Source organism: Lathamus discolor, chromosome 9 (assembly GCF_037157495.1).
Source record: "Lathamus discolor isolate bLatDis1 chromosome 9, bLatDis1.hap1, whole genome shotgun sequence".
NCBI classification, from domain to species: Eukaryota; Metazoa; Chordata; class Aves; order Psittaciformes; family Psittacidae; genus Lathamus; species Lathamus discolor.
This window is the reverse complement of record NC_088892.1, coordinates 21,689,751-21,714,057: the sequence shown is the minus strand read 5'-3', so window position 1 is coordinate 21,714,057 and position 24,307 is coordinate 21,689,751. Positions and strand designations below refer to the sequence as shown.

General features: G+C 42.9%; 1 long non-coding RNA gene across 1 annotated transcript; it reads right to left on the bottom strand.

Annotated features, from left to right (window-relative positions):
* Window positions 1-239: 239 nt before the first annotated feature.
* On the bottom strand, window positions 240-24,114 carry LOC136019348 (uncharacterized). Its single transcript, XR_010614829.1, has 6 exons — window positions 24,075-24,114; window positions 21,835-21,896; window positions 20,322-20,648; window positions 18,777-18,839; window positions 8,996-9,288; window positions 240-693 (listed from the first exon to the last, which is right to left on the bottom strand). It is a non-coding gene; the product is annotated as an uncharacterized LOC136019348 (long non-coding RNA).
* Between the last annotated feature and the right edge of the window lie 193 nt (window positions 24,115-24,307).

Sequence of the window (24,307 nt, the reverse complement as noted above, 5' to 3'; positions counted from 1 at the left end):
AAATGTGCTAATTGTGCCCTGGGAGCAGGCGCCTTCCGCAGGGATTAGCAGGCATCATCGTTAAAACTAATACCAGCGATCACCAAAGCGATCGATAGCGAAGTTTTGCCGCACTTTCCTCCAGTCCACTCTGTTCAGTTCGTGGAAAAAAAAAAACAACCCACTGTGAGGTGCCTCGTTTAACCCTAATCATCGGTATCTGGAGTTAGAACAAAAAGGTCCCCATGGAAACCGGGCAGTAATCTATCAGTATTGCGTTCGTTACACAACGAGAAAAGGGCTTTTGTCCCGCCTGTATTTACTACTGTTTAATTTCTTCTTTCACACTCCCCAGCCAAGTTCTGTCAGGTTTGAAGGGCGAGTTGTGCCGAGCTCCCCGACTTTCCTCCAGCGCGTTGTGTGTGTGCGTGTGAGGCCTAAAACAAAGCGCTCCCGGAGCAGGACGGGAGGGCTCTCCGCGGGCAGCTCCATGTCCGAGCCTGGCTTAGGATTTGTTCCAGAAGCTGCAATTTGTTTCTTCATTATCAGTGGGAATGCGCGGCCGGGTTGCGCTCTGCAAACTTCATGTTGTAACGCCGGGCGTAGATACGGGATTTACTGACTCCTGGTTGGGAGCTGCGGAGAGGGTTTGTGTAATGGAGGATGCAGTGACATTCGGAATTGGGGTTTTCTCCTGGTGCCTTTCTGAGGTGCCTGAAAGAGAGCAAAACGCTCAACGTGAATCCAGCAGTTCAGTGCGAATGCGAAAAGAGAGCAAAATGTTCAGCGTTTAAATGAGTAACTTAGCATGGGTGTGTAAGTTTGTTATCAATCCCCCTGCAGAAATGGGATAGGGAATTGACACAGGAATGAGAAACACAAAAGCATCTTGGTAACTCATACATGCACAACAGGACAGAAAACATCCCGAAGTAAAAGATAACTTCTTGGCTAACTGTGAAACAAAACTTGTTAGAACTTGTAGCAAATGAGCACTAAATGTGACACAAGTGCTAGAAAACTGTCTTCTTTGTAGGAGAAACGAATCATTTTGTATCGTGTTGTTATTATTTAACATAAAAAGTTCTACAGTGAGTGTCACTCAAATCTTACAGGCGAATGAAGTGAGTGGAGCAGCTTTTCCTCAACACATGCTGCAAACGGATCCTCTCTTCTCTGTCAGTTCAGGAAGAAATGAGTCTTTCAACAAAGAGAGCTGAAGATGGTGAAATAAGTCTACATGAAGCGTGGCACAGATAAGATTAAATGGTATTTTTACATCCTCCTGCTGACCTTTGACTTGTATTTTTGTGGATCTTGGGAGTTCTGGGGGGGTTGTCTGCAAATACATCAGCTGCTAAGAAAAGGAGTGCTCCAAGGAAGAAGCGCCGGAGCCTTTCTTCATCTCTGCCAGGGCTCTGCAGAGCTCAGGCGTTCCTCCCGCGGTAGCTCTGTGTGTGGGGACGGCCTGGTCGGACACAAGTGGTTTATGGGTTGTAAGGTGGTGCTTGTAAAGCACGGTACTCGCTGTTGGGGAGGTTTGGTTCCAGGTTGGGAGCATCGGTAGTTAGACCAAAGGGAGGTGTGATCCCCACATAGAGATACACCCCAAAAAGTGTGCTTTCCTGAGGATCACTTTCAGAATTTGTTGTGAAATTAAAGAGCTCTTCTGCCAGAAAAGCAGAAATGGGGTATTTTTTATCTGCGCTGGGATTACGTTCATGCGAACATGGCAAGGAGGTATTTCTGTTTCCTTCATTGCACTTTTCAGGGCTGCAGGTAATTCGGTTCTGTCTCTTCTTGGTTACTGATTCATTCATAAGCCAACAACTATGTCCAAGGATTGCCCTGGACTGTCTCCTCCACTCCTGTTTCCCTCCGGAATCAGACCTATTGTCTGACCTTTTCCAGCGCAGTGAATTCTGCTGGACTATCCAGATGCATAAAAGGAATTAAAATCAGGAACAAGTATGAGGGGTTTATCTTTGTGGCACAGAGAATCACTCCTTCAGATCAAACTATCCCAAGCTGCGCATTGGTTGCTGCATGGGGAGATTTCTGTCAGAGGTGTAAAATCTAACTTGTTTCTCAAAACTCTGGGAATAGTTGGAAGTCTTAAGGAGGTCTTCTGCTAAGCGTGCAGAACAGCAGCATGAAATCAGTGTCCAAAGCCCTGATTTACAGCCAGGTCTGGAGCCTTTCACACGCCGTGTTTTGTATTTCTGGAAGAAAATGTTCCTAGAGATCAGGTCACCTTAAAAAGAAGCACAAAATGCAAAGGAATATTTAAGAGGAAATGCTGTCATCGTTAGCTGCAGTTGTCCTGGTCCTGCAGAGGCTGATCACTTCTCCTGTGAATGCTCACAGTCACTGCTTGGGTAGATCTTCGGGGTTCCTTAAAGATGTGTCTCCTGCACGCTTTGGGGTTTCCACCTAACCCTGAGTTATCCATCGTCTGCTGCTGAGCTGCCTTTGTTTTAAAGCATTCAGCTGAAAAACATGTACAGGGAAAATGATTTCCTCTTATGACAGAGTAAAAAGAAATACTTGAAGATTACAATGTGATTTTCCCCTTAATGTCAATGAAAGTCTTAAGTCAAGATTAGTTTTCTGAATGATTGCTATGTATTCATAATTCCCTATGAAAAATTACTGATAATAGAGGATTTGTTACAAAAGACTTCACTTTTTTGCCACTGTGTTAGTAAAACATTTGAAACTGCCCTTCACCTTGTAATTTCTATTTAATTTACTCATGAAACCATTGAATATAGAAATATATGATACGAATAAGCTGTTACCTTTCATTTTGTTCTGCAAAACATGCTTATAAACACACTAAATCCTCTCCGAAATAAGACCAATTCACACAGAAAATGAGAAACGAATGTATGCTGAGGGCATGGACTTCATGGCTAATTTTGATAGTTTTATCACAATATCGATTGCTGCGATAAATAATGTAACATGTGCTGTATCCCTGATGTGCTGTATAACTATACACTAATAACACTAGTATAACTATAATACCTCATAACTAATAACACTAATACCTCAAACCTGTCTTTTAAAGACTATTTCTTATAAACATTTTTATTACAACAAAATGCCAAGCACAGAAGCTCTTTCTCATAGTTTGTTCAGTTTGGAGCTGTGTAAATGTGCTAACCTTGGCTTTTAGCTTCCCAATCCTTTCCATTTCTTTTGGATTTATGTTCTTTTCTAGTGTACTGGAGTGAAATTTCTCTGCAGCTCCTTTATATAGTTTTTAGAGGGTTTGATCTTGCAAGTTGCTTCTACATCCATGCACATCAGGGGAAGTTAAATGAACTCATCCCTTCACAGTCCTGATTCCTTCTGTTTCATTCCATTTTGGGGTGGGTTAAATCCTGAACTTTGGATGTAAGCTAATTGAAAAGGCAGCTACTTGCCTGCCTATATGACCATGTTGTGTTCACAGGATAGGGCCCTATATGATGCTGAACTGCTGTATTGGAGACATTCCTCATATTAACATGTATTTTCCATTTCAGATTCTCTATAGATAGGCTGTCCTGTTAGACATATCTTCATGCACACTACATATCCCTCTGCTGTTTCACTGCGATCATGGATTGTACCTGTCCCAGATTCCTTCCTTGAAGTCTCTGTGCTTTGCTATTTGCCTTTCTCATCAGGTTTTTGTTGTGTTACAACTTCTCTGCTTCAGTCCAAACGTCCACATTCTTCCCACAGACAGGCTTCCCATTTTGCCAAATATTACTGGCATTTTGATAAGTGTTCTTATCTGTATATATTACATGGCGTTTTAACTCATGCATGCACATTAATGATGAAGGACACTTGTCAGTGTTGTAACAGAACACAACTTCCCCTTTTGTCACATTGCTGACCAGATTTTCTTTCCCCGCAGCTGGCAATCACAGTATGTTGTGAACTGCCTCGATTTTGTGTAAACCTTCATTTTTGAATAAGCCACATATCCAAATATGTGCTTAAGCCCTTAAAGCTGTGTGAGTAGCTTAAACGAGGGTGTGTAGGTTTGCAAACTGAAAGCTCTGTCTTGCAGAGCAGTAGCATTTCCCTCAAAACACATTGCAAAGGCAACCTAGAGACATTTTAGGTACATTCTGGGTAACGCGGAGATGAGGGATCCTGCTGATTTTCCAGCCCAGTCCACATGTGCAAGGGCAGGGAAGCCTTCGATCCTGGTCCTGCACAGAGCTCTGTACAGACACTTCTCCTTTGAGTCAGAGGAACAACCAGGACTTCATTAAACATCTTCACTGCGTAAATTTAAGAATATGCTCAAGTCATTTCTAGATGAGACATCTCCCTCCAAAATACACTTCCCTTACAGCACGTGACATCTTAGAAATGAGTCAATCAGTTGCAGTTTGACCACAGGTGACACAGAAAATTCATCATTTGCAGAGCTCTGTTACTGCAGGATACAGAACACGTTGCTCTGTGCAGCCCATAGGTATTACCAGTGTTCGATGTAAGGACCTGATGAGAAGACCTGGAGCCCCAGAGCTCATCCTCATGTTTCCATTGCGTCACATGGTCTGTACGTTCCTCTTCGTCCAAATGTTCCTTCTCAGATAAAGGAACACGTTTACCTTTCCCCTGTTGATCAATGTTTCCCCTGTTACCAGTTTGTCATACACTCTGCGGGACACTTTGGGCATTGTCTCTGACAGGTAGCCTCTAAAAGGAGGTAGAGGAATGGGTAGTTCTGCCTACAACATCATGCACAGCCAAAAAACCAGCTGGTCCCCAGTGCTGAATTCCTACAGTTGCATGTGGTAGGAAACACCAGGATTCTTCTCTGTTGGCAGGCAGGAGCTCCCAGGTTGCCTGTTAAATGCACATAAATGTTATGAGGCAGGCTCCATAACCCACCTGCAACTGGCAGGATGCTTGTCCTTCATTAGGGTGCTCCAGCACCCAGAGAATCCCTGAGGCCCTCTTCTCTGCAGCATCAGGTTGTGCTCCAAGAGCTCCAATGATCAGTGTGCCTTCAAGAGCATCAGCTGCACAGAAGCAGATGTCCTAGACAGAAACCAGTGTATGCAGCCATTAAATTCAAAATCTTGGCCGTTAGGCTGAGCTCTTCGCAACAGGGCAACGTGAAGTAGTTTTTACATCCATATGGGGGAGGCATTTCATTATGCAGCTGGTCAAAGTTGCCCTTCCGTGCTTTCCCTCCCAAACAGTTGTGCAGGAGCTGGGCAGCGCTAGAAGGTCCGGCTCAGAGCAGCTTTCCCTCTCACAGCAGCATTTCAGGAACTCAGGGAAGAGCTGAGTTTACAGGGCAGTTAAAACACACAGAGACCTCAGGCAGACTCAACACCAGGATGTCTGCTCCAGCCCACAGAGCAGCTCAGGATTAGAAGGGCATAAAACCAGCCTAAACCTGCTCTATGTACCCAGAGCTATGGCTGGAGGCATAACACAGAATCTCACCCTCATCCCAAGGCAATGCTTTTTCTTCCAGTGCATGTGTTGGGCATGCTCCAGGTCCCTACTGAGGAGATAAAATGTATTAACAGTAGTTTACCACACTTCTGCATACTTAAAAGAACGATGCTGTTATGCCGTGCTCAGAATGTTCTGCTGGAGAAGAAAAACATGACAGGAGGTAAACACACCTCAGCATGAGGGAGAACGTGTAATTTATCTCAGCACAGTGGGGAAAACGTGCTTGCTTTGAGTAATAAAGTCCACAGATCCAGCCAAGCCTGGAAGTAAGGCTCAGGATGGACGCGTACCGGAGTTCACACACAAAGATGCAAAGATGGGGGGTTTGGGGCAAAAATACTTTCCTTTCTAGGAGGGAAACTCCTTCTGCATCCGAGTGCGGCAACTCTATGTCTAACCGAGGAAAGCGGGTGGAATTCCCCCTCCAGAACCTGTCCCAGCTGCGAAAACCTCCAGAAAGCAGCTTTTCCTCGCTGCCAGCAGCAGCCAGTGTGGCTCTGCCCCCAAGCTGCAAGCAGGTTGAAGTACAGCGCTAAGGAAGAAAAGACAAGTGTCCCCAAACCCCGAAAAATACCCGCTCGCCTTAATAACAGGGGGAGAGCGCAGGACATTGAGGGTGAAAAGACCCCCCCACACACCCCGAGCCTGGGGTCCAGGTGCCGGGAAGTGGTTGCAGTTGTGGGCTGCTGGTAGCAAGGATGTGCAGCAGCGTCTCTGCTGTGGCGACAGCAGTCCAGGATCCGATGGCAGTCCAGAACCTGACTGGTGGCAGTCCAGGACTGAGGGCAGTCCAGAACCTGATGGCATTGCAGAGCCTGATGGAAGTCCAGAATCCAGTCGTATTCCAGAGCCTGAATGCAGTCCAGAATCCGATGCCAGTCAGGGATCCGGCACAGCAGCAAAAGCTCCTCTGCACAGCTGAGAAGACTGGCTTGAAGCCACAGTGATCTGGCAGCAGATGAAGTGCCCGCTGCTGCCTCCCCTTTGCCTTCGAGCAGGAGGGGCTGAGACCCGTCCCTGCCCCATCGGATCTGCAAAATATCATCCCTTTTGTCTTTGTCTTTTCCTAGAACTTAGCAGTTGTCCGTTCTGGGAAGACACCTCCTTCCCCTGTTTGCATATCTACTCCTACTGTATAAATTAACCTATAAAGTCTATTTCAAAAGCAACGCTTCTGTGGTGTAAGTTCATTAACCCAAATAGAACATGGAATTGATGTGCATGAAAGGTATTTTTTCATGTAAATCAACTATCTCAAGACACCAAGTTAATGTTTAAGAAAGAGGTTACTGTGCAGGTCATTACATTTCATTATTTTCTGGTTAAACATGAGCCATATGCAACCAGCTGAGGCACATTTGCAGTTTACATGGCAGCATTGTCAGCTTTGCAAAAACAAGGGAAAACATTCCGCTTATTGTGACTCAGCTCTGGACACTCGTTATGTTGTACCTTTCATAACGTTTCCCACCAGTTTTCCCAAGGAGAAAAGTTAAAATCAAAGCCAATGGGTAGAAAGTATTGGAGGCAGGAACCCTGAAGAATTCACACTAAACTGAGTGCATAAATAAGTCACCTAGTTCCCAAACCCTCCTATTGCATCTGTCCTTTTGTTAACTCTCAGAGAGAAATCACCCATTATTTTCTTTAGATTTTCATGGAAATACATAAGCCAGTTCTGCAAACACCTAAACACACAAGGAGCTTTATTTAGGTGAGTAAAGTTACTCGTCCACGTAGGTATTTGCAGGATGAGCCTTTAAAAAGTACATGTCAACTGAAGCTACTGACATGTATAAACTCCCCTGATCAATCTGTGCTTGCCAGTACTGACTAGCAAAAACGTGGCATTCCAGCACAAAAATGCCTTCGTGCCACATCAAATGGCAAAAGATTTGTTAACTTCTGCCTCCTACAGGACTGAGATCGAAAAAGGGGAGTTTAATACCACAGGTAGGGCTCAATCAAACCCCAGACGTTCTTCAAACGACTTCACCCTCGTCACTACACTTTTTGTTCACAAAATACTACATTGAATCTACCACAATTATGTTTTCTCCCATGCAGCGGGAGATGCAAAAATCAGATGAAACTGAAGAGAATCAAGTCCGAGAAAAGAAGCTGAAAAATTAAGTGTTAATACAGAATTATAAAGCAAAATGCAAAATGTAGAGCAAAAGGAATTTGCTGTTCTTTTTCTTTTGAAGTTGCAAAACAGATTCATTGAAAAACTTGGGGATAAAACAAAAAAGTGCTCAAAATTGAAGGGCTGACAGCCACAAAGCACCCAGCCCACTGGGGTCTCCTCCAGACCACCGTGTGCTCTCATCTAAGCTGAAACACCGCAAAAGCATGGCAGCAATAATTCTTAACACCCAAATCATATCTGTCAGCAAGAGGATGGTTGTAGGAGTTCCTGAGCTCTGCCCAGGAGTGAAACTCCGGCTGCAATGTGTTTTATGCAAAGCCAAGTCCATGCCATTTCAGCTCAGAAATGCTTTTGTGGTACCTCGTGGCACGGCGCTGGGTCACGACCCAGGTCTTGAGAAGCCCCAGTTCGTAGATGTTGGTTTTCACTGGAGCTTTGTTTACCCTGGACTTAGATATTTTGTATTATTAAGAATCTGTGGCTTATGAGGACATTCTATTTATCTTACCAGTCTTTTTTGATGGAAATGCCTGAATTTTCTTGGAAACAGGGATTTTATTGTGGATTCTTGGTGCCCCTTGGAGAGGCTTATTTTTCTGGACAATAGTTTTCCTTAGTGTCACTACCCTTTTGATTTCCCAGTGGTCACAGGCTCTCAAGGTCGTGCAAAGTGCATCCTTTTGTTAGAATGGACCCAGGATTTTGTATAAAAAGGCAGCAAGAAGATCTCTGTTCAGTGACTGAAAGTGTATTTTCTGCCACGTACCCCTGCACTAGATTTTGACTGTTTTGCTTAAAAAGAAATGTGTAATTTGGAAGAGGTAAGGTTTAAAGGCAGATTACAAGAGTATGCTCAGTAGGTATGTGTTTGCTAATTTATCACATATAAAAGTGAAATGTAGATTCTGAAGCAGAGTTTTCCACGTGAACCTCTGTAATTTAAACATTCAATGTATCAGAGAGATTGTACCTCACACACAATGCAATATAAAGGATTAAAACAGTGTGCCTTTCTGGGTTGTTTATTTTGGTTTAGCTTTCCTTTCCTTTCTGAGCTACTCATTTTGTTAGATCCTATTCTCTCGCATTCCTTCTGAGGAGTGGCTGCATTAAAACACATTGATGGATGCTCTGGCTTGTGGCCTCACTGCATTTTGTGAGGGTGCTTTGCTTGTTTAGAAGGTAAATAGTTCCTCTCTGTACTCACCAGAAAGCACAAAACTCTCCGAAAACTGAAGGTTCAGTGAGAATAAGATGAATTCTAACATAAATTCCCCTCTCTGTGTTTGCAATCTTCTTTTGACCCTCTGTAACATCAAGTTTTGATTAAATGTGGAAAAAAATACATCAACCTTTAACAGCGCTTCAATCCTTTCACTTTACCTTTCAGTACAAGATTACACAGAATTCCGTAGAAATGTCTTCTCTGCTTTGTAGGAAATATATTAAATCACTTCACAAACTGCTTGAAAACATGCCTAGGAATAAGCACAGTTTATCTTCAGCATGTTGTAGCTGCCTGAGGTGCCTCAGGGCTCGAGAGGTCGCTTGTAGCTTTGGGCTTTTGACGAAGTTGTGAGCACGCCTGTTAGGCTGCGGCTTTTGTTCTGCTGCTCCGGCCAGCTTTTGCATAATCCCTTTTAGCAGTGTGGTATCATCTATTCCCACTATAAAATCTACAACCAAAAAGAGCACATACATTAGGAACTTCAAAATGGTCGCTTTGGGGACAGTTTGGTTGTGATTAGTTTATCTATTTCTACAGAGGTGACCAACAGTTGCAACATGAAATGTATCAGCAGCATTAGCATCAACCCCACAAATAAATTCTCACAATCAGTTTAATTGCTAAATTACACAATTTAAAATCATCTTAACCCAAAGAAATACTTCTCCACATTCCTGATATGAATGTAGCTCTTAAGCTGCACCTTTTTGAACTGTGTATTCTTTTTCCTCTAAATATGCTTTTGCTTAATTTTCTTTAAAGTCTTTAAAAAGAAATGAGAAAAAACAGTTGATTTCCCTTTTGCTTTTTCCGACCTGGCTCCATTAGCACAGCACTTTAACTCTGCAGATCTCTCAGAAACATTTACACACACACAGAAGTGTGCTAAGTCTGTATTTTACCTGAGCCCAGTTTTAGGAGCTGATTTTCTTAGAGGAAAATGTAATGACAATGTTTTGCCCAAATGACCAGGCGATTCCCTGATACAAAGCTGATTAAAGTCAATGGAATTTTTTTCCCTTCACTGATTTCAAGTCAAATTAGAAAAAGTCTTTGAAAAAGACTTCAACAACAAGAACTTGCTTAAATTTTGTATAACGATTTCTGACACAACAGATTATTCTCAGAGACCGAAACACAAGGCTCACACTTCATTTTATTTCTCTTTAGTTTCTGTTTGCTCTTTCCCCATGTTTTGCAGTCTTCGGTGGCAAAAGGGCTCTGAGCCCCCACAGCCGCTTTGCTTAATTAAGAATTTAGGAGCAGAACTCTTTTACTTTTTGTCTTTTTACTTGAAATGTTTTCAGGTCAAAGTGGAGCTGATTCCCCAATTAAGCTCTTACACGCTGCTACGTTCTAGTAGCGATAAAGTTAGAAAGCAACAAATGCACTAAATCCTCCGCTCCTGACAAATCAGTTTATTTTCCCATCTGCTCCTATTTGCTGGGATCACTTTTAAAATCTCCCTCTCCGATTCCCACAGAGCAGTTGAAGGATTTTCATCACCTCAGGGTTACATATTTCATTTGTAAAGAGATGATGAATTCTTAAAAGCTTCTATTTCACATAGGGGTGGTTTTTAGAGAATATGGAATTTTCTTAGAAACCAGGATTCCTTTTTAGTTTAGATCTTTTCTTGAGCTTCGGCTGATGCAAGCCATAGGCACAAACAGCTGCACAAAGGAAACTGGGATTTTATTGTGCATTCCTGGTGCCCCTTGAAGAGCTTATTTTTGTGGACAATAGTTTTCCTTCGTGTCACCACCCTTTTGATTTCCCAGTGGTCACAGGGTTCCAGGGTCGTGAAAAGTGCATCCTTTTGTTCCTCCTCGCCTAAAATTCAGTATAAAAAGGCAGTTAAAGGACCTGAAAGTTGGTTAAGGCATGGAGGGTGGGTTTTGTGGCAGAACTTAAGCTGCATGCTTTGTCTAATTACAGTTAAGATTGCAATTCCAGAGAGAAGATACCGTTAAAGACACTTTTAGAGCAGCCAAACATTAATAAATAGATATTCATAAAGTAAGAGAATTAATCCCAGAATATCTCCTAAAATGATCACCAAGCAACAAAATTCCAGCGTTATTTTAATATCTATAATTAGAATTGGTTTAATTAATTTTCTTTTTTTAAATGGGCTTTACGATGTAATTTTGCTGAGAAACACTAACAAATCATTATCTACTCTTCCAGCTAAATCATGGTTCTTCAGGACCCTCTGCTTTTTCCAAAAGACTCATGAAAATTGAATTGGTGGCAGGAAACTTAACAGCCAAATTTTTTCATGAAAGAAATATGCACAGTTCTTAATTCTGTGTGCTTCAGTGTGCAAACACAATTACTTACACTAAATGCATTGTGTTATTTGCAATAGTTTATCCGTTGAACATCCTCAGCATGTTCCCATCATAGTTTCAGGTTTTATGTATGTGTATGATACAAGACAGCTCTTTAAGATGAGATGCAGCCTCAATTTCAAGGTTTGGGAATTTGTGGCTTGATGGTATCCTGCCCTGGATAAAATCAGGACTGTAAAAGAAGAAAGCAGATGGTGCTCTCCCCTCTACATGCACATTTAAGGAGCCTAATGCCATTTGCAAGGTCCCAGCAAGAGCAATAGCAGCTACTGTGTGGAGGAGAGTGGAAGAAGTGCTGGAGCAGGGCTGTGAGGGGTGGGGAAAGGATCAAACACAAGGCTACATCCGGCTGGAAGAGCGGAATGTTGCTTACTGATACCGAAGCCTGGGAGAAGACACCTGATTTATTTATTGATGCACTGGAGCCTGCGGTGCTGTGTCAGACTCTTCCCTGCTTCAGGAGCAAGGCTGAACACAGTCTTTAAAGAGAGAAAAACAGTTATTTACCAAAGTAAACTCTTCCATGAAAAGCATGCCATCTCTGAGTGACTGTTGCTCAGTTTAGTTTCCTAATGAAAAACATATTATGTGTGAGAAACCTGGAACAGTCTAATTTGGAACAGCTTCATGGCACTTGTCAGTGGACTGCTGCATGTGCCCATCTTCCTTTTTTAGCGAAATTTCCACTAGGCAGGCAGAGACTTCTCTTTTCCCTTCTTTTTAGGAAAAGACAAGGCAGACAAAATTTTGTCTTTCTTTTGAAATGACAAAATTTTTAGGAAAGGACAAGATAAAGACATTTTGCTTACAGAAAGAGCAGGATACATTTCCCCATATAAACACTGCAGTTTGTGAATGAATGGGGTTTGTACTGAAACGTATGCCAAAGCCTTTGAAATCTTCCCTGAAAAACCAGATGAGAGAGTGTTTTAAAGATCTTTTATGGATCCCTTACACTCCCTCTCCTTTCAAGGAATTCAGCCCTGCATTCTCAAGGTGGGATGCTGATTTTTCTAAGAGCAAAAGGAGGGCACCTGGAAAGAACAAACTCTGTGAAGTATTCCATGTCCAGAAGACATCTTCATTCTTACTGTTCAGAGATCTTGTTACCTCAGAAATGGAAGGTATTTCTAATATACCAGAATTCAACTAAACCCATTTGTCTATCAGCTGCTGGAATGCTCACATATTGGCTATATCTAATGTCAGACTGGTGAGCCACCAATACATTGGCATCAGAGTCACTGATATTTAATGCTAGATCTATTTTCTCTGGTTCAGTGTAAGGATGACACTCATACAGGAAGATAATTTTCTTTGCAGTTGGTGACTATGACATTTAGTGAATGAGGATTTAACTTCTAATGAAGCAGCAGTGAGTGGCTGCTACCAAAGATCTCATCTTGTTTGACCACAGGGTTTTCCTAAACTTGACTTGCCATGTCCATGTGCCCATCTCAGCCCCGAAACTCCAGCAGCCTGAAGGATTATTGCAGGTGGATCTCACAAAACAAGCAGAAGCTAGTATCAGAATAAAAAATACATTTGGGGACTAAGAGTGGTTAATTTCTGCTTCATTTGGCACTTCCATTTAATACAAGAAAAGAAGCTGAAAGAATTGAGGGAAAGCACATTCCAACGAATGCAGGTTTGGCTCTTGCTCAACATAGACCAATCACTAACTGCTTGATGAAAATCGGAGGTGCTCCATTCTATCACGGTGTTCCTTAGATCCTTGGCTACATAAATGCTGAGGCTGAAACGCAATAATGTGTCGCACAGTTCCATGATATAGAATCACAGAATCACAGGCTGGTTTGGGCTGGAGAGACCTTAAAGCTTTTTTAGTCCTCATTAAGATAAATCATGCAAGTACTGTACAGGGTAGCTCAGAGGTATAATACCCGTCATGTAAGAAAGCCCATTTTTAGGGCAAGCCTGAGAGGACAGGCTGCCAGTCCCAAAGGCTCAGATTGTGACCAGAACTTTTGCAGTTACAGAGCTGGGGGCATCAGCACATGGCTGAAGAACTGCTGTTTCCACGTGGCCAGTAACAGAGGTCATTCTAACTCACACTGGTTGCTTTTAACTCGTATAATTTACCTCTGCAGTAGAAGAGGATAGAACTGCACAGAGCACCTGGAGCTCTCCAGGAACAGTGGCTTGACATCTCTTTCAGTTAGTATTTAATGTTTAATTTATTACACTTGCTGCACTGGAACTCAGCATACTTTTACTTTCCTTTTTCCTTTCCTTTCCTTTGTTCATTCTTTTCCCTTTCCTTTCCTTTGTTCATTCCTTTCCCTTTCCTTTCCTTTCCTTTCCTTTCCTTTCCTTTCCTTTCCTTTCCTTTCCTTTCCTTTCCTTTCCTTTCCTTTCCTTTCCTTTCCTTTCCTTTCCTTTCCTTTCTCCTTTCCTTTCCTTTCTTTTAATTTATCCTTTTTTAATTTCCTTTCCTCTTTTTCCTTTCCCTTTCCCTTTCCTTTCCTTTCTCATCCTTTTTTCTTTAATTTCCTTTCCTTTCTTTTCCTTTTTTCTTTCATTTCTTATCCTTTTTTCTTTAATTTCCTTTCCTTTTTCCTTTCCTTTCCTTTTTCCTTTCCTTTCCTTTCCTTTCCTTTCCTTTCCTTTCCTTTCCTTTCCTTTCCTTTCCTTTCCTTTCCTTTCCTTTCCTTTCCTTTCCTTTCCTTTCCTTTCCTTTCCTTTCCTTTTTTCTTTCATGTTTTATCCTTTTTTCTTTCCTTTCCTTTCCTTTCCTTTCCTTTCCTTTCCTTTCCTTTCCTTTCCTTTCCTTTCCTTTCCTTTCCTTTCCTTTCCTTTCCTTTCCTTTCCTTTCCTTTCTCCTTTTAGGACTTCATACTGCCTTCGATTTACACCACTCCTCCTCTAATGTCAGTGAGAAGTGTATATGGCAACCAGAGAAGACACCCTCTCTGCAGCATTTGTATTTCAATTCATTCATACTCACACCATAGAGGAGCACCTCAATAAATAATAAAGCATCTCTGAACTCATTACTGCCCAATGGTTTGGTTTTCGTTAACTGAATTATTACTGCAGTTACTCAGTTATTACCTTTTCTGATCCACAAATACAAAATCTTTGCCCAAAATCTTGTTCACATCTAGTTTATACTACTTATAAAAGTTTAAATTATACTTGGATTATCCAGTTCTGGGAACAGACTAACTTTTACCATCATCCTTGTCAATATATTTCACCTCATGCAGTTGTTCTTATGGGATTTTAATGCAAAACCAGATAAAATTTGTTACTTTTCTATTTCTAACAGTGGGCAAAGCAGGTTTCATCTCCTCAGTTCAGGGCAATGAAACAAACCTGAACAAATAACCCTGTGTAACTCAGATCATAATGTACTCTGAATTGTTCACTCTGGGAGGTTTTGATTCATGTCTTGGTACAGTTTTAAGTGATGAGGATTTTGGGATACCCTTGAAGCTGTTACAGAAGTTTGTTTCTCCAGCAAAACTTGTAGGATTCTGTACATTTGTATGCAGATAATGGACTGTGACTGGAATTTCAGGAAACATAGAAACACAGAATGGTTTGGGTTTTCTAAAGGACACCAGTGGAAGGAATCCCTGTGGGATGCAGGGGCAAGAAGGTGAAGTGTCCGGATCTGTTATGGAGCAACAAAATGTCTGAATCCATTACAGAGTGCCAAGGAGAGGTGCCTGGAGCTGTGACGCAGTGATGAGATATCCAGAGCTGCTATGGAGCAAGGAAGTGTCCAGAGCCATTACAGACTGACAAGGGGAGGTGTCTGGAGCAGCCGTTATTGAGTGACAAGGTGAGGTGTTCAGGGCTGCTACGGAGGGACAAGGCAAAGAGGCAAAGTGTCCACAGCCATTATGGAGCAATAAAGTGAGGTATCCAGAGCTGCTATGGAGTGACAAGGTGAGGTGTTCAGGGCTGCTGGGGACCTTTTCTGGCTAAGGCAGTGGCTTGCCGCAGGTTTCTGTGCATGGTCTCCCTGCAGGCATGTGAGGTGATGGCTGCTCTCATCCCCAAGCCACTCTCCTTGCAGGGACACCTCAGGACAGCCCTGGCAGCACATCGCTTTGGGGCTAATTCACATAACCCCCCTAAGTTTATCCATCAAGGAGTCATGGGCTTCACTTGGCTTTCCCTCTCACTTGCACTCTGTGAAGAGCTGAGTGGTTTAGAATTGAGCAGGGCACTCTGAGCCTCAGCAATCCATATTTACATGGGGGCAAAGAGGGGTGGGAAGCATTTAAAAATCACTTGGTTCAAAGGTAGTGGCTGGTCTTTGCCTGTCTGTCAGATCTCAGAGGAGTGAGTGGATTTTCATGGAGGAATTTCATGGAAATTAAATCTCTACTGGAGTGATCCATTCAACTACGAAAGCTTCAGCCCAGTTTTGTGTCCTGGATGAATGCCCTGCTGAATAGCTTGGTGGGGATGCAAAAAGCCACCTTAAACTAGGGAATTTTTTTCTGCTAAATTGACTTCAAAGTAGTAATTAAACAATAGCTAGCTTAAAAAAAATAATCAAGTTATAAGAAGCTATAGGAGCATACTACCCACGAAGCAGAGGCTGTATTTTGGGAGGGGACAGGGGGATGGGATGCTCAAACTGGCAAAGCAACTGGGAAAAGGCAGATTGCAAGAACCAAAATGGGTGCAAGGAAGTAAAATGATTTGCACAGATTCAATCTACAGTTGAGTCTGGAGCTGGGTAAGGGGAGGCAGGAGCCAGACTGCTGAATTGTGTGGGGTATTTTAAGCAGAAGAATCCCATTCAGAGGCTGAAGCAGCTTTCTTTGGCCTTTGTCCTATCCTGTGCTTGAGGTTTGTCTTCTCCAAGAGGCTCTGCATAGAGCTGAAGTCTGCAGAGCTCACATTCAGCTCTTCTTTTGTGGCCAAAGGCTTCCTTGCTGTCAGTCTTCTCCTTCTCCCTCCTAAGCCCACAGTCACCACTGCACTCTCTCTGTTTATGATTTAGAAGCATGTTTGTCTTGAAGCTAATGAAACCAAAATGACACCAAAGGAAAGCTAACCTCCTGCCTGACAGCACTGGTGAGCAGCGCCAAGCTATCCCCTCCCCTGCAGTACAACTCTCTCACTTGCCCTCACTTGCACCTACTCTCATCATGTCTGTTGTGCAAGGAGAAACCTGGAAGTTTATAACCTCATTTCATTTCAAACCTCTTCAGAGAGGGTGGTTTGCAGCTTCCCTGGGCTGTTTAAGTGCTTTTGTGGCTTTAGTCCCACCTTATTTGGTGTGTAGAGGATGTCACCAAATTAGTCTATGAAAGAATCATAGAATCTGAATCCACTGGGTTGGAAAAGACCTTTAAGATCATCAAATGATCATCTTAAAAGAGAGAGAAACATGAATTTGGCACTATCACAGTTGCTGGATTTTTACAGTGTTTAAGGTAAGGCTTTACTATTTGAAAGTGAAATGTCCAACACAGCACTTAATTGGATTAACACATTTTTTTCCTACTCCCAAGGCATTTATGAGAATTCCTGCTCAGGTTCAGTCCCTGGAAGCACTGCAGTGTACACTGCCAGAGAAGCTGATCCATGGGTCGTTAAAGTACTGTCCATTTCTGACTTGTGTCGAGTGAAACCATGTTAAATAGTACTTACGATAATGACTTTATAGTCTTATTAAAGCTAACTGCAGTCCTTAGGCTAGACTATCAAATTTAAATATTCCCAGTGTCCCAAATGTTGTACTGTTAGTGTGGTACTTACTGCTAGAAGAAAGCTCATAAAACATCATTTGCAATTGTTCCATTGCTTTTCAAATATACTTCACAGTTTATTTGCACTGAGAATTGCTTTTCATTTCTTAAACCTGAATTTAATAGGTTGCTGATAACCACAGTGTAGTGTTATGAGAGGATGAGCTAAAAACCAGCAAGAACCATTGGAAGCTAACTGTAAAATGATGGTGAGTTTTAGCCCACACACAGATCCTCTTACTGTCAGAAGTCTTTGCTACACCTCTGTCAGAGGGCTGGCTCCCTGTCAGGCAGCAGTTCATGTGATAACTAAATTTTGCCCTCTCCAAGATGATACGAGAGTATGAAGGCAATACACGTTACTGTTCAACAGCTCTTCATAAGTACTGAAAATGGGAACAAGATTCAGATGCTTCAGTGCTGCTGGGCAGGTATTTAATGGCAAACCACAAAGACTGTGCAGCAGTGCTAACATAATTCCTGGGAAGTCCACAATTTCATAGATGTTGCAATCAAACACAAAGGCAGAGCATGTGTTTTGCTGCTGCTTTTCTGCCTCAGTGCTCCAGACAACACTGCTGGAGTATAAGTAACCAAAAGCTTCAAAGGGTGATTTCTATCAGCTCAGCTTGAAGGCAGCAGCGTGTAGGACAGAAGCTGGCCGCAAGTCACTCATGGCCAGTGGCTATGTAAGGGATAGTGGTGTGCTGATCACTGATTTTTCTGAATAATGGAGAATCTCCATGCTTCTTCCTGTGGAGAGCTCAGGGCTCTGGGAAAGCTCCCTTGTGTACTAGGTGGGTTTCCAGCATCAAACTGCTCTGGATTGTAAAACTGCATAGGGCTGCATGGCCAGAGAAGGAGAATCCCCTCTGTGACCACATTTGTCATTCCCTGGCTCCAGCAGTAGTGCTGGCCTGAAACCAGTCAGATCAGGCTACTGAAAACTAAAACCTCACCATCACCCTCGCAGTTAATGAAGGTACAGATGACCACACAACTCCTCCTCTGGGAGGCAGAAGGATATAAATTCTCTGTGGCAAAGGACATAAATTACACATACGCAAGAGCCAAGTCTCAAATCATGCACCACAGAACATCCACCTCTTTTGAGAGAGCTTGACCAAAAGTGTGGCCTGTTCTCTGAATACTTTAATGCTGAATGTCATTCTAACACTCATGTTTTACATAAATTCTGCGGGTTTACTTGCCTAGTGCAGGTGTTCCCAGAGGTCAAGCTTCAAAGCCATTGCCAGGGCTCACAAGGGAGTGTTTTCAGTTACATTTGACAGTGATTTCTGACATAAGAAAAGGTGAACAGTGTTTGTTCATCCAGAAAGTTTAAGAATCATAGAAAGGTTTGCGTTGGAAAGGACATTAAGACCATCTAGTCCCAATCTCCCTGCCATAGGTAAGGGAACTGCTGGTCTAAGATATCTTTGTTGTCTGACTGTAAAGCATATATTCTGGGTAGTTCTAGCACTTCAAAACCCACAAGGGTGTACTAAATCCATAGCAGTGAAATCCTTTTTGAGATGGAAAGCTCAGGTCTACAATCTGAGACTTGTTTGTTTATTGTTAAGGAAGTGCTGACGCTTTTAATAACATATTGATTTCAAATGAGGTGATCTTTTCCATAAGCCACAGATGGCTTAAAACAGTAGCTCCAAGAACCATTCAGTGCCTTCAACCAGTTTAATTCAGAAACTTAAAGATGGTTATTGTAATGACAGTACCATCAGCTATTTCTGTGTTGGTATGTTTTTAGCAGAAAAAAAGTCATGTTAAAATACTAGAACCCAAATGGTTCCAATGCCCTTCACTGATCTTTAAATGTATCTTACCTCTAGCCTCAACAGCTTGCATGTTCCAGTTACTGGTTGTAACTACAAACATCTGTTGTGTATCTAAAACAAGAGTACAGTCTGAATTGAATACATCATAAATCAAAACAAGGAGTATTTGTATTAATCCTTTTCACATTTGTCTCAAAATGTGCCATTACTTTTGGAAATAAAATCGTACAAAATCCAACACTCCTGATGTTAGCAGTGAAGTCCACCTGGATAAACCAGGACAGCATTCATGCTTAACACAGTGCTCTCCATTTCATAAAGAAAAATCTGAATGAGGAGTTATTATTTTATACCTCATACATGATTTAAAACTCTTACTTCTTGTTGGCATTCTATAGAATCAAAGACTCATAGAATGGTTTGGGTTGGAAAGGACCTTAAAGCTCATCCAGTTCCAACCCCCCGCCATGGGCAGAGATACTTCCACTGGAGCAGGTTGCTCCAAGCCCCGTCCAACCTGGCCTTGAACACTGCCAAGGATGGGGCAGCCACAACTTCCTTGGGCAGCCTGTTCATAAATACTTGTATAACATTGTGGCTAGAGGCCTCAGAACACATCAGAGTGCTATTACACTAGCTGCTGTGTAAGCCTGTAGAAAGAAACAGCTCTTGCTCATAAGCAGTGAGCTGAAGTAGCATTCTTCTTAAAGTGACTTGTAGCATGAGATCCTAATAACAAATACAACATGTATCATGTGAAACCTCAACATACATAATCACTTTTTAGTTGCCACAGAAAGACAAACCTGGACTTAGGTCGGGGCAAAGCACTTGTTCATGTATTAACAAAGCATTCACTGTTGTTTTGTCCCCAAATAACAGAAGAGGGATATGAACACAGCACAAAGAAAATTCATACACTGAGATGATGAAACTAAACTGGTGTCTTCATGGACACAGCCCCCAGTGCACCCTGCAGCACCCCACAGAGCCAACACGCTCCTGCACTGGAGCTTCTATTTCAATTCAGTTGCTATGAATGAAGGAAGGAACCTCTGTATTTTGTAAGCCTGGAAGATGAAAGAGCTAATTCAGGCACGTGAATGCTGTACCTTACACATATCTTTATGCTAAAACAATATGTGGTAAAATAATTGAGGTTTCAGTTACTACTGGCAACATTTGTTCTTCTGAAGCAGATTTATGGGGGCTTGTTTTGTTCCACTTTAGGTTTAAAGCCTGGATATTTCGTAGCTGCTTCAAGAATGAAAGAATGTAAAATTAACAGCCTTGTACAAACCCAGCAAATGCAATCAAGTATCCAATACATATTGGCTGAGAATTATTCCAGACCTTAAAATTGAGCTTCTGTTGTACAATAAAAGCAGAGAAGAGACTTGTTTGCTGCGGTGTAAAAGAAAAGAGCTCAAAGCTTGTTGGATGCAAGTTCCCCAGGCACAAGCGTTTGATGTCCATATTTGACTACCAACAAGGACAACATTACACATTATCATTTGAATGCCCATTAATCAAATTAGAAGAAGGTTTTTGGTTTGTTTTTTTTTTCTCCTGTTAAGCTAAAACTGAGGGTACCTGCAGGACAGCTGAGCAGTTCAGGATTCTCCTTCCCTGGGTCATTTTCCACTCAGCATCAGTCTTCTTGTTTTATCTCGGTTTCTCTCCTCAATCCTTGCAATCACCTTTTTGGGGATATTCTTAAAGCAAAACTGGCAGAACTTGTCTTGAAATCTTAACCTGTAAACATGTTGCCTTTGTTCACAGGGTTGAAAGCACTGTCCAAATTGAACACAAGGATAGTTTGAGCAAGTAGCCAGGGTTGAGCTGTCTGTGCTTAGAAGCTGCCAGCACTGAAGTGATGGCGTGGGTCTCACCTTAGTTTATTTCAGTTACCTCTTGTACCTAAAACCAGATTGCAGAAAGAATAAGATTTGACCAACTCCACTTGTTCAGATTGTACTTAAACCATGTAGCAGAAACAACAGCTAGATGTTTTTTAGACGTTTCAACCTATTTCTAATATGACTTTATGTAAATAGCTCCCCCCTCTATATTCTAACACACTTTATATATAAATGTTTGGGGTTTGTTTTAATCAAGCACTGCTTTGTGGGAAATAAATGAGGTTTTATTACCCACCATTGTAACAAAATACCCCTAAACTTAGCTGCACACACTGAAGTCACTGTAAAATGTACTCCACTACAGCTGGGCTATAGAAAATCAACAGAACTGATCATGTCTTTGCTGAAACATGAATGGTTTCTATAGAAGTCTGAGGTCTATAAAGCAACTGGGTTAATGCTGTATCTGTGAGCAAATGACAAGCTCTAGTTTGTAATTTTAGTCTTTTTAGAGTCTTGATTATGACATTTCTTGTTCTCTTGAACTGGAAGAAAGTAAATAATTGAGTTTGTGAGTGATGAGCTGCCAACCACAGGGCACTGAGAAGTTGTGTATGTGGTGGTTAATGCCTGCTGGGCTCCCAGCCAAGATGGTCAAAATACTATAGCATAAAGTTAGGATCTCCCTGTGTTATTGTTTGCTCACTGTTATCAACTGGCTGCTCATAACCTGGCATTAGGAATTAAAAACAAAGCTATGATGCTCCTGAATGTGACCATGATTCATGGGATCTCTGACTGTAAAACACCACAATGATAAAACATGAAGTCAGCTGGATATGGTGCTCCTAAAACTCATTATTTTGCCTTGCTGAGACTTTCAGTAAAACTAAGTAGGTAAGAATTCAGTATTCATGTGAGGTACAGCATCCCCAGGGTGCTCTTAAATGCTGTGGTGCAAGAGAATAAAGCAACTGGCTATGTTAAGTTCCTTTGGAAAGAAGGGAAAATACAGTTGTGCTTGGAAAATCAGACATAATGGAGGAATAAACATCTCCATCTGGTAATGCATACAAAACACTGCCTGAACCTCCATCCTGTACCCACACCTTTGGCTCATAGCCTCTCATGGAATCAGTAGGGTCCACCACAGGAAGCTTGTTCTGCCCAGTTCTGCAGGTGCCAGGGTACACAGCAACACACTGTACAGCTTCTATTTCAAATAAAAGCACGATCACAATTACCTTTAGTGATGCATTTTCAAACCGTCAGCTCTAAAGCTCCTTCTGCAAAGGACAACAAAAACCTTGCCGGGGGAAACAAAACCAATTGTCATGGGAAGGAAACAAAATCACTGGGAAAGTTTTTTCATTCAAAAAACAAAGCAACTGTCTTTGTGGCTTCCTCCCCCCAGTAGCTTATACTCACTAAACATCCACTGCAAAGGAAAAACCAAGGAACACCAAAGAGAAATGTTTCCCTCAAGGTGTTTTCTGGAACTAAATGAAGAGACAACTCTTTACTCATAGAGTGCAACGTAAAAGGAATAAAATAACAAGATGGCAGAATAATTTCTGTAGGGATAGAAGTGCAAATAAACTATAGATTATGATGTAAAATGGCAGCATCTTGAATATTTAAATGTGTATCAGTATTTGAGTTTCTCACTATAGTATAATGCAGATTCAGTCAACACACTCAATAGGAAGATGACTTCTTGAAGAAAAACTGTTATTTTTGTTATTTGCTGCATTTCAGAAAAATAAGCCATGTCCTAGAATGTGATCCTTGCTTCCCATTTCTCTATTTCATTATTATGGCAATTCTAGCTCATGGCTGTTTCCTAAACCAAAGTGATGTTTTAAAATGTTTTAGCCATGGGGAAAATGCTTTATTGGTTTGATTTATTCTTGCACCAGTACGATACTCAGCTTCAATTTGCCTCCTACCATTGAGCAAAACATCAGGGCTTTAAAATCATCACTACTCCACAGATACAACAGATCGTACCAAACAGTTTTGCTGATACAACCTGCTACAGTACAATTTTTCTCAACACAGAACAGTTACTCCCCCTCATGAATTGCGCTCCCCTGTGCTGTTGAAGCACACTGTGTGCACTCTGTGTATCTGTTAAGCTGCAGTAAACAATTAGAGCTGAGATCACTTCATTACTGTTGCCATTTTTCTCACCTTGTACCTGTTCAAAGTGACAACCCACTTTCTCTAAGGACTTGAATTATTTTGCTACAGTAGCAAAAATAACCTGAGAGTTCCTCTGACTGCGAATGGAAAGCTGCGCCCACAAAACCTCCAATCCATCCTTCCCAAAGGAGTAAGACCCTTGTGGACATGAACCCAACTGGAGAAACCAGTATCAAGGTAATACCTCTGTATCTCTGCCATATGGTATTAGTAAAAGCTAGGAAGAAAGTGTAAGATCACAGTCAACGTGGAAACCACCAGCAGAGCGACAATATGCCATGCAATGATAACTGTGCTTTTCAGCTGAGGCTTTGCCAGTATAGGGCATTCAGCAGGGATTTGTACTGATCACTGTTGGCTCCAGCAGTTTCTTGCCCTTAGCACCTCTTTACCTTAGTTTCTTGCCATGCTTCCCTCTCTTACCCCTGTTGTCTTGCCCAGTTCATTTCTCTTCAGCAACTGCTATTCCCCCACCCCTTCTCACACAAAAGTACCTGGGAAGGTGCTTGGCTCTGGCTGTCTTCTGTGGCTTATTCCCCTTTCCGGTCTGTAATCTCTCTGGCTGAGACCTTGCTCTGCTGCCTCAGCACAACTGGTGATTATTTTGGTTGTCTTGAGTCCTGCCTTTAAAGCTGTGACCAGGGAGCTGAGGTAGAGCCTTGGCTTCTCCTCAGTGTGAGCCCAAGGACAGGGTGGGCTCCCATTTGGGCAGCCAAGGGAACCATGACTGCTCTAGCTTTATCAGCATCATAAAACGATTTGGGTCAGAAGGGACCTCAAAGCTCCTCCAGCTCCAACCCCTGCCGCGGGCAGGGACCCCTTCCACTGGAGCAGCTTGCTCCAAGCCCCTGTGTCCAACCTGGCCTTGAGCACTGCCAGGGATGGGGCAGCCACAGCTTCTCTGGGCACCCTGTGCCAGCGCCTCAGCACCCTCACAGGGAAGAGCTTCTGCCTAAGAGCTCAGCTCAGTCTCCCCTCGGGCAGGTCAAAGCCACTCCCCTTGCCCAAAGCCCCTCTCCAGCTTTCACCCTGTAAGATTTCTTTCTCCTGAGGCAGCTTTACACTACTTGACACAGCACTTTAAGGCACAGCCATCCCTAGCGCCCTCCACTCTGCCACATCTCCACAGTGACACAGGGCGCTGAACCACACCATACTTCACTGCCTGGGCCCGCTCCCCGCTATCACCAGCCCTATACGACCAGCTTAGCGATGACCAAACCCCCCGGTGCCGCACCGGGTGCTGGACGTCCGCTTTGACACCCACTCTTATACCAACCCCGGAGCCGCGCCCGAGGCTCGGAGGGGCCGCCCCCCTCACCGCGGGGCCGCCCTGAAGCCCTCCACGCATGCGCACATCCGTCGCCGCACGCCTGCGCGGTGCCGCCGCCAACGGCCGCGGGGCAGCAGTGTGCATGCGCAGCGCTCCCCGTCTGCCCGCCCGCCGTTCCCTCGTGCTCCCGCCAATCGGGCGCCGCCCCGCAGCGTCGCGCCGTCGCGGCCCGAGCGCGC